The sequence below is a fragment of the Vulpes vulpes genome, chromosome 4, assembly GCF_048418805.1.
Source record: "Vulpes vulpes isolate BD-2025 chromosome 4, VulVul3, whole genome shotgun sequence".
NCBI classification, from domain to species: domain Eukaryota; kingdom Metazoa; phylum Chordata; class Mammalia; order Carnivora; family Canidae; genus Vulpes; species Vulpes vulpes.
The window spans coordinates 96,824,911-96,834,226 of record NC_132783.1 but is presented as its reverse complement, the minus strand read 5'-3'; positions in this window follow the sequence as shown (position 1 = coordinate 96,834,226).

The window sequence follows — 9,316 nt, the reverse complement described above, 5'->3', positions numbered from 1 at the left end:
GCTTCTCATTGCTCACTGGCGTATGGGCAGGTCTCCAAGCGCCTTCTCACCAGGCCCACAGGCCTCTGTTTCCTCTTCAGCTGAATGGTGATAATTACACCAGCCCCCGGGGAAGCTATATTTTAATTAATATTTATAAGATGCTCTTGAAGATGCTCAGTTGAACGGGTGAGTAATGTACACTGGTTCCAAGACCCCTGCTGGCTTCTCTGAGTGGAATGTTCTATATGGTTCCAGGGTTTAAATCCAGGCCTTGCCTTTGGTGGTGAGAAGGTTACCACTTTTCTGGAAAAGCCGAGCTCTTCTTTCCCAGCTTTTGAGTCTGATGCCTCAGCTCTGACCTGATCGCACACACCAGAGGCCTGCACCCAGGTCTCTCTGGTCCTGTTGTGGAGGAAGTTGTGTAGGAAAGACAGCAAGAAGTGCAGGTCCAGATTTGCCCTCACCTGTCTCAACTTGGTGCCATGCTTGTGAGGCAAGTGGAGGCCTCCAAGACAGGCTGATGGTCCAGGCCAGGGAGTGGGGCTGGGGCAGGCTGGCCCAGAGGCCTGCTGACTGGCCCATGGGCTTTAAGACAGAGCCTGTCTGTTGTTCATGGTGGGCAGGGCCTGATGGATGAGTGGGAAAGCCATTACCATGCAATCCAAGCAGGCACAGGAGGTCTCAAATAAGTGATGTGTGGCTGAGATTAGCGCTAGATTACCAAGGTCACTGAATTTTTCCTAGAAGCATTACATTTCCACTCACTTACATTAACCATTAAGTTTTTTAACTGAGAAGGTTGACTTTGTCACCACAGGGCAGAACCAAGCTCATCTTTGCCCTGAATCTGGGAGTACCTGGTATTATCTCAGATTCAGTGGTTCCCAGTACCAGCTCTATATGGGAAACACACAGCAAGGCAGTATCTTTGTTTGTTTAAAACATTAGGATTCTTTTCGTATGCAAACAAAATTAGCCCACAACCCTTCCAGCCAGATTACACCTCAACGTTAGTATAAATATACGTAATGATAATATATTCATGTAACAAGGACATTCAGTTGTTGTAGCAAAGTATAAAGCAGAGTGTGTCCCTTTTCTTCCTACACTAGAATCTAACTAAATGGAAAGTGTTAAGTTTTCTATATATCCTTCCAGAAAATAAATTTGATTCTCTCTCCAGCATCTCTTCGCCCAAGATCTGATCCCAGCTGTCTGCTCTCACTTCCTCCCTCCCTCTCTGTCACTTCTAGCTTTCCAGCTCTCTGACCCTCTTGCTATTTCTTTAATAAGTCAAGCCAGTTCTGCCACAGGACGTCTGCACATGCCGCTCCACCTACCTGGCGTACTCTTTCCCACAGATGTGGTGTATGGCCCACTCCTTCACTTGTTTCAGGTTGCTGCTCACATTATACCTCATCAGAGAGGCCTCCTTGAGCCACCCTAGTTAGAGCCACCCCTACCCTGTCTTCACATTCCTACTGCTCCTTGCATTTCTCCTGTCCCTTTACATTGCTTACACTCCTACTCCCTTGCTCTGCTCTCATTTTCTTCACTGCACTTACCACTCCTTAACATAATTTTTAAAACATACTGTTTCTTTATTATCTGAGCTCTTCTATTAGACTGTTGGTTCCGAGGACTTGGTCTATGTGATTGACTTCTTGATTCTCAGTGCCCAGAAGGGTGCCAAGTACCCAAGAGGCACTCAACAAATATCTATTAAACAAATATCTCGGGATCCCTGGGTGGCGCAGCGGTTTGGCGCCTGCCTTTGGCCCAGGGCACGATCCTGGAGACCCGGGATCGAATCCCACATCAGGCTCCCGGTGCATGGAGCCTGCTTCTCCCTCCACCTGTGTCTCTGCCTCTCTCTCTCTCTCTCTCTGTGACTATCATAAATAAAAAAAATAAATAAAAAATCTCTTTTATTTATAACAAGGATCATTACTTCCGGCTCCTTTTTTTTTTTTTTCATGTAATCCCAGTATTTCACTGTAGAGCCGGCTCATCATGCATGTAACACATCCCTACTAATGGCCAGTTAAATAGTTTATACATTTTGTTATTACAAACCTGCTGCTATGGATATCGTTGGGCACACATCTTCACATTCTTTTGTGAGTAGATCTTTAGAGGCCAATGAAGACTGCACAGGAGAATTGCTGGATCAAAGCGTACGTGTACTTTACATTTTGGTAGATATTACCTACCTGGTCTCTCTCTGCACCCATTTGTATTCCAGCCAGGAGAGTAAGAATTTATTCCTCCATACCCTTCTTAAAGCCGTACTGTTTTTTAAAATATGTTAGGGGAAAAAATAGTATTGGAGTTTTGTTTCCCTTGAGATTTCTTTAATCACAAAAGAGAATGAAATCATTCATATGTTCTGTACCCTGGCATTTCCATTTCTGTAAACTGCCAGATTACATCTTTTCCTTCTTTTGCTATCAGATTGTTTATTTATTTCAGCCTCTTATAAAACAACAAAAAAAAAGTGTCCCTTTTGCCTTCGTAGTTTTGTGGCTGGTGTTTTGACTATCTTTTTTTCTTAAGGAATTTTTCATTTATAGGACTTCTCAGTCCCTGAGATTGACTAGGTTCTCAATCATTTTTGTTATAGCCTCTGGGCTTTGTGTCTTGTTTTGAAAAGGCACCTCTCAGGAACCCTCTAAATGTAGATTCGCGAACTCTACTGTAAAACTCTGATCTAATCGTCTCAGATTGGGGGTGGGGGCAGGACGGTCCCTGCAGAACTATTGGAACTAGTCACATTTACACCCCAGAAAGCCACGTTCTCAGGCAGAGATGTGGCTGCTCCCAGTTTCCCACAGGGTGTACGCTGGAGGACCAAGTCTCTCAGAGGCCAGAGAAGGGAAGTCAAGGGGGCACTCATCAGGGGCTCGCCTCCAAACTGGGGATCAGGAGGGCCTGACAGAGAGGGGGAGGTGGCAGCCCAGCCCTGGGCTGAGGTTCATGGACACTGCATTCCCAGGGCCACGTCTCCATGACTCATCTTAAACATATGTGCATGCCACTGTGTTTGGGCCTGCCAATGGCCCAGCCTGCACTGACAGATGCCCACTAAGGATGGGTTCCCCTTGAGTCTGCCCAGACTGCATTTAAAGGCTGCCAGGGCCATGACTGAGAGAGGTTGAGTTAGCTTAGAACTGACCCTGACCTCACTCTGCCTTAAAGTTGCCACCTGGGAAATGGGCAGTGTGGGGACAATACATTTCTGGTTCTTGTCTCACCCACAAATCTGTGGGATTATAGACTAGGTTCTGAGGGGAGCCAAGCGTCCATCTGGTGGAGGCATTGCCTCCCTACCAGTTCGAGAGAAGGTGAGTTTGAGGGCTAGAGGAAGGAAGGATCTGAAGCTTTCCAGGGAACAGTGGACTGTCACCAGGAGGGACCATGAGTTTGTCTGCTCAGGTTGTTATAACAAAGTACCATGGACTAGGTGGCTGAACAGAGATTTATTTCTTGCAGTCATGAAGCCTGGGAAGTCCAAGGTTGAGGTACTGTAGATTCTGTCCTTGGCAAGAACCCTCTTCCTGGGTTGCAGATGGCCGCCTTCTTGCTGGGCCCTCACATGGCTAACAGAGAAGGATCTCTCTCTCTTCCTCTTCTTATAAAGCCTCTAGCTCCACCACAGGGGCCCACCCTCATGACCTCATTGAGCCATAATCACCTCACAAAGGCCTTATCTCCAGATGCCATCACACAGAGGACTAGAGTTTCAATGTGGGAATTTGGGACAAACACAATTCAGTCCATAACAGACATATATATTCAGTCTTCTTCTGGAATCTTGAGTGTCCGTCCTTCAGTGGAACCAGCCTAGGGAGATAAAGTTTGGGTTAGGCCTGGGTATGCAGTGAGGAGGACATACAGGTCTGGAAAAGACAAACTGAGGCTTGGTTTTCCATATGACCTGGGATTGAATCCAGCCCACCCATCACTTCTTTGAGTGACTTTGGGCAAGTGACTTCACCTCTTGGAGTCTCTGTGTCCTCATTTGCCATGTCTCCCTCCCAGGGCCTTGTGACAATTAGACAGGATGAGGTGAGTGAAGCACAGTCCCTGAGTACATTCCTGATCAAACATTAGTTTCCCTCTTCCCCAGCCCAACAAGTAATGGCTCAACCAAGTGTGAGCTGGGAGAACGGAAATTCATCATAGAGGCCTCTCAGATGATTGCATCTGTTGGATAAACTGTAGTTTCTTGATCCATTTAGTTTGATCCATGAAGCCTCACCCAACTTTTCATTTAAATGACTGCAGGGGACACACTGAGACCTCCACCTAGGGAGCCTGGACTCCGATAGGGAGGGGATGAAGATTGACATCGGAGGGAGGGAGGGAGAAGAGTTGGGGCTTGGAGAGGGATGACAGGTGTCTAGGAGCAGAGGATGGTGCATCACGGGGAGAGAGGGATTGACCATGGCAAGACATTTGGGCATAAATCCAAAAGTGCTACAGAGCCATTGACAGGATTTGAGCAGGGGAGTGAGTAGATCAGATCTGCATTTTTAGTGAATCTCTGTGGCCTCCTTAGAGAAAACAAGTTGATTTTACTTTGGAAGTTTTTCTCAGGCACATCTGCTTCTCTGTTTGCAAGGTGGCTACCCCATCCAAGCGGACCAACGTCATCTCTTAGAGACGCACAGCCGCAGACACTTGACAGCACCTTCTCTAAATCTGCTGGTTCTGCCTGCCCTCCCCCATACAAGCACCCAATTCACACGGCAACCAGAATCTCCTTTTAAAAATTCAAGTCAGAGGGATCCCTGGGTGGCTCAGCAGTTTAGCGCCTGCCTTCCGTCCAGGGTGTGATCCTGGAGTCCCGGAATCAAGTCCCACATGGGGCTCCCTGCAGGGAGCCTGCTTCTCCCTCTGCCTGTGTCTCTGCCTCTCTCTCTGTCTCTGTCTCTCATGAATAAATAAATAAAATCTTAAAAAAAAAATTCAAGTCAGAATTTCTTACTTCCTGCCTGAAACATTTCTATCTTTCTCCATCCTATTTAGAATAAAACCTCAACTCCTAACTGACGAGCAGGCCCTGGACCCGTCTGGGCCTGTGGCCTCTTCCACCATGCTCCTCCCCTGCTCCAAACACTGTCTCACACTCAGTTTCTCACCGCACCAAGTCCTATCCTACCTCCCAGGCTTCTACTGTTCCCTGGATGGAGAATGGTGCCCCCACTCTTCTTACTAAAGCCCTGTTGGGCTGATGTGTGACTTCCCCAGAGGTGCCCTCCCGAACATCCAGCACAATCTAATTTCTGTTCTGTTCTAGTCTTCTCTCTTCCTCGTCCCTGGTCCCTTCCTCAGGAGTGCTTGGCACAGTGTATTCTATCTACTTGCTCAATGGCTAGGTCTTTCAGCAGAGAGCAAGCCCTGTGAGGGCAGGGAGCCTGGACGTGCTTCCTGGAGGAATGATTCAAGCAACACGTGTCCATTTTGGAGTTCTGCTTGTAGATGGCATTCGAGGCGCTATTCTCATTGCACTGATCTGTGCACGACACAAGGGCTACTGTCCCGAGCACAACGATGAGCTCGTCTGACTCTTACAACAACCCCGTTAGGCAGATGCTATTATGATTGTCATTTCTGAGGGAAGGAAACTGAAGCACATTTCTGAGGGAGAGGAAGTGACCTCTCCAGGGTGGCCCAGCCGGCAAGAGGTAGATGGTGGAGCAGGGACCGAACCCAGGCTGGTGAGAGCAGAATCCGCACAGCTCCCAGAACCGCTCCTCTTCACACCGTTCAATATCAGAACTATCCAGTGGGCCGGGGCTGGAGACTGGGAAGCCTTCTCCAGTCCTTCCCTCCTGTCAGCTTCCCTGCTGCTTCCCCACCTCAGGTCCTGGCACCGCATCGGCCCTGACTGTCACCGCCAGGCCTGGCTCCTCTCAGCCCTCCTTCCCAGCCCACCCCCCAGCAGGCCGTGTCCAGTTCTCCCTCTCACCTCGCAGGAATCCACAGCCTTCCCGGCGCCTCCTCTGCCCCTCTCAGCCCAGCCCACCCAGAGCTCACATCCGGGCAGCTGCAGCCGCCACCTCAATGTTCCTCCTGCTTCCATTGGGCCCTTCTCAATTCATCCTTTCTGGCACAGAGGCCAGGAAGATCTTCCAGAGATAGAGTTCTATCATTTCCTGCTCCACTGAGCCTCCTTCCATGGCTCCTTCCCCCTGCACTTAGGAGAAAAGCTAAAATGCCTCTTCACGATCTGCCTGGGCCCCCATGGGAGCCAGACACTATCTCCTACCACCCTCTAGTTCCATGCAGCCCAGAAACTTCATGTGCCCCCAACACACCATGCTCTTTGCAGCCCTCATACCTGCTTTCCTCTCTTCTTGATTTTTCTTCTTCCCAGACTTTACCTGAGGCTCCTGTTAGCCTCAACATTTGGAGCAAATGTTGCCTCCTCAGAGGGTCCTCCCGGGCCAGCCTGTCTAGAGAGAGAACCCCAGTGCTTACACCCACTTTACTGGTTTTCCTCCACCTCAACCACCTAGTGCACATTGAACGGTTGTTGTGAGGTTTTTTTTCTGACAGGTTGCACGTGGGGCTTGCGTGTGAGTGTGTGCACACATCAGCCCCATGAGAACCCACACCATATGGGTATTTTTGCCCATGAATCTCCAGAGCCTAAAACGGTGTCTGGGACACAGTGGGCACTCAGTAAATATTTGTTGAAGGAAGAATAAATGAATGTCTGGGATTATAGCCTCTATAACATTGCCCTAAATATCTGGTTCGAAGAGATCAAAAATAATACAGAACAAACCAAACCAAAGAGGAAAACCCATGAGGGCAAAACCCATAGTTTCCAACAGTAAATTCTTGACCTTTTTGTTTCTCTTTCCAAGTTTGTCTGTAAAAAGAAAAAAGGTTTTTAAAAAAATCCCCACCAATTACCTCTGAGATGAGACTTAATATGCCAAGTTCTTGCCTAGAGCACATTTTTACAGCTGAGTAATAAACCCCAGAAAAACATGCCTTATGATGGAAACATTGAACGTCGTCTGTTCCAACAGGGCCACTGCGGCCGCCGAGATGGAGGAACATTCTTGTTGAGGGAAAAGAGAAAAAAAGGAAGAAGAATTGGATTAGGTAAGTATTTATCTAAAGAAGTACTGTTGTTGATAATGAGGAATTTTGGCTTTCCTTCCCAAACCAGATCTTTATTTGTTTTCTGTCCAAATCACTTTTATGACACTTGGATTTTCTCAACAAGGAAAATGCTCAGTTGCCTGAGAGTAGGAAAGAGATTGAGAGAAGAAGAGAGATTTTTATGTTTGCCCCCTCTGTAAGTTGATAGAGAGGCCCACAAATTCGCTCCAGTGACAGGGGTGTACCTACTACTGTCTCCATTCCCATTTTGCCCGGGACACGCTAGGAAGGAGACTTTCTCTAAAAGGCAATTATTTTGGGCTATGAGGAAACTCAACAAATTCAGGAGCCTGAAGTGTGAAACCTACCCTATCCCGATGGCTTGAGCCTCAGTTAGCCTCAGTTTCCCCTCCTGTAAATGGGGATGCTAGAGTCAAGGCTGTGAGATGGTGGGCACACTGCCCCCACGTCTTACCACCATGTGTGCTGCAAGCAGCTGGCAAGAGAACCCTCTCTGAAACCGGTACCCAGATTCTAACTTGACCTGACCCCTCAGGATAGATATGAAATGGATTTTGGAGAAATAGACAGATAAAAATAAAAACCACTACAGTCCCTTCCTGGAGTCAGTGGAAGCATGCATCTTACTTACAGGAAATCACAACAGACTAAGTTAATTCCAGCTGAATTCAACTTAGAGTTGATTTTGTTACACTTTTTTTTTTTTAAATTGTAAAAGTAGCAGAACATTCAAGAAGATTTTGAAAACAAATTCACGGATTATCCCACGACCCCAGCACCCCCAATTATACTCCCGTCTGCATATTTCCTTTCTGCCCATGTGTGGCCTGCAAGTTCCCCTTGTAATGGGAAACATGCTCCATGAAAAACAGACAAGATCAACCCCCAAACACTCTGAGCTGCTTCTCTTTATATATTTATTTTACTATGTTTGTAAACAAATCCGAGGACGTCCCCTCCCCTTGACACGGACTTTTTTGTTGTTGTTTAACTGAATCTAATTTTTAATTCAAAAATGTGTATTTATTTATTTCCATTTTAATGTGACACCAACTGGTTTTGAGCTGCCTTTCACTGTGGGAGTGAAGCCCCTAGTCCCAACCACCGCTGCCGGTCTCGAGGGCTGACACTGGCGGTGTCAGGAAGCAGCCAGGCTGGCTTCTTTCTGAGCCACACGCGTCGCCCCAGAGCCTCTGCAGCTACGAGAGCATCCCAGCGGCTTGGCTTCCAGGGCCTAGCATCGCCTAGGGAACCAGTAAGCCAGACACAGAAATGGAGGCGGGTGGGAGCAAGGGAAGAATTCCCATCACCCCTCCTCCTCTCAGAGTCAGGTGGTCTCTGTAAGTGGTCTTTGAAAACTGTCACTTCCACATATTAAGTGCTGTCACTGTGCCAAGAGCTGCGGCAGGTGCTTGCTCACCTCGTCACTATACTCCAACAACAAGCACCCCATTCTACAGATGAGGAAACTGAGGTTCAGAGAGATTAAATGACTTGCCCAAGGTCACACAGCCCCACATTTGGGTCTGAGTGACTCTGAAGCCTACCCTCTTCCTTTGGCACTATGCAACCAGGTACTGGGCCAGCGCTGGTGAGCTGAATGACGGGCTCTGCTTCTTCCAAGAAAAGGCCTGGGTGTTGGTTTGAGGACCCACTGTCAAAGCCAGAATGGATAGTTAATTTCCATTCCACCTCTCACACTTTAAGCCACTCCCCGGCTGGCTAAATACTTCTATTAGATGCCCGTAAGGTTGGACATCCATGTGACTGCTCAAAAATCAGTTAGGAGGTCATGCAAGGAGAGAAATCTCAGCAATTAGTTTCTAGCTGGCCCACATTCTGTTCCATGGAGAATGGGGCTAATTATGAAGTCAGATGGATCCATTGTCCAGGAAAGCTTACCACACTCTCTTGGACTATTTAGGAGCTGAGCAAACATGCTGGCTGGACAGGCTGTCCTGTACTGATGACAATCTCAGACTCTCCCAAGGCCCTGAAGCACAGCCTCAGCTTCCCGCAGGGTTGGGGAAACTCTTTAGGAAAGGATGGTCCCATCCCTGGGCTTCTGGGCTTCCCTATGGGGTCCTGTGAGAAAATAAGTCTGTTTATTTTGGGGGGCCGAGGAGAAAACACCAGAGCAAAAGAATAAGGGCAGAGGGAACTGGACAGAGACTTCCAAGAGCCTCCAACC